Source organism: Chrysochloris asiatica, unplaced genomic scaffold (genome assembly GCF_000296735.1).
Source record: "Chrysochloris asiatica unplaced genomic scaffold, ChrAsi1.0 scaffold00234, whole genome shotgun sequence".
NCBI lineage: Eukaryota > Metazoa > Chordata > Mammalia > Afrosoricida > Chrysochloridae > Chrysochloris > Chrysochloris asiatica.
Genome location: NW_006408752.1, coordinates 2137727 through 2138959, shown reverse-complemented (window position 1 = coordinate 2138959; position 1233 = coordinate 2137727).

Sequence of the window (1233 nt, the reverse complement as noted above, 5' to 3'; positions counted from 1 at the left end):
TATAGATGATTGAAAATACCATGGCTCGGATCAGGTGCATCTTAGTCTTCAAACTGACATCTTTGTTCTTGAACACTTGTGTAGCAGATTTGATTTGATTTGATTTGATTTGATTCCTTATGTACTGCATCCATGAGGCAATTATGGATACAAGCAAAATGAAGTCTTTAACAACGTCAGTCTTTCCTCCATTTATCATGTTATTTATTGATACATTTGTGAGGGTTTTTGTTTTCTTAACATTGAGGTGTATTCCATACTTAAGGTTGTGGTCTTTGATCTTCACTATTACTTCAGGTGCCCTTCACTTTCAACAAGCAATATTGTATCATCTGCATATCTCAAGTTGTCAATCCTTCCTCTAATCCTGATGTCATGCTCTTCATATAGTCCAGCTCCACAGATAGTGTGTATACAGACTGAATGAATTTGGTAAAAGAATACAACCGTGGTACACACCTTTCCTGCGTTTGGCATCCTCTTGTTATCTTCTAACAATTACCTCTTGGTCTTTATATACAGGTTTCTCATGACCACAATTAAGTGTTCTGGAATACGTATTCTTCACAATGTTATCCATTGTTTGTCATGATCTACAGTCAAAAGCCTTTGCATAGTCAATAAAGTATGAGAAAACAGCTTTCTGGTACTCTTTACTTTTAGACAAGATCTATCTGACATCAACAATGATATCCCTAGTTCCACATCCTCTTCTGAATCCAGCTTGAGTTCTCTGTTGAGGTACTTCAGCAACTAGTTTTCAATTGTCTACAGCAAAATTTTACGTATATGAATGATTCTGTTAGATGATTTTTGCATTCCATTAGGTCACCTCTCTAGGGAATGGGATAATTATGGATCTCTTCCAATCAATTGACCAGGTAGCTGTCTTTTCAGATTTCTTTGCATAGATGATGAGTGAGCGCCTCCAGTGCTGCGTCAATTTGTTGAAACATTTAAATTTGTTTTCTGTCCATTCTTAAAGTCCTGTTTTTTGTCAGTGCCTTCAGCAGTGCAGGTTGAACTTGGTTCCTTTAGTACCATTAGTTCTTGATCACATGCTACCTCTTGAAATGGTTGAACATCAACCATTTCTCTTTGGTAGTGTCTCAGTGTATGCGTTCCATTTTGTTTTAATGCTTTTTGCATCACTACATATTTTGCCCATAGAATCCTTCAGTATTTCAAATCAAGGCATGAATGTTTTCTCCATTCTTTCAGCTTGAGAAATGC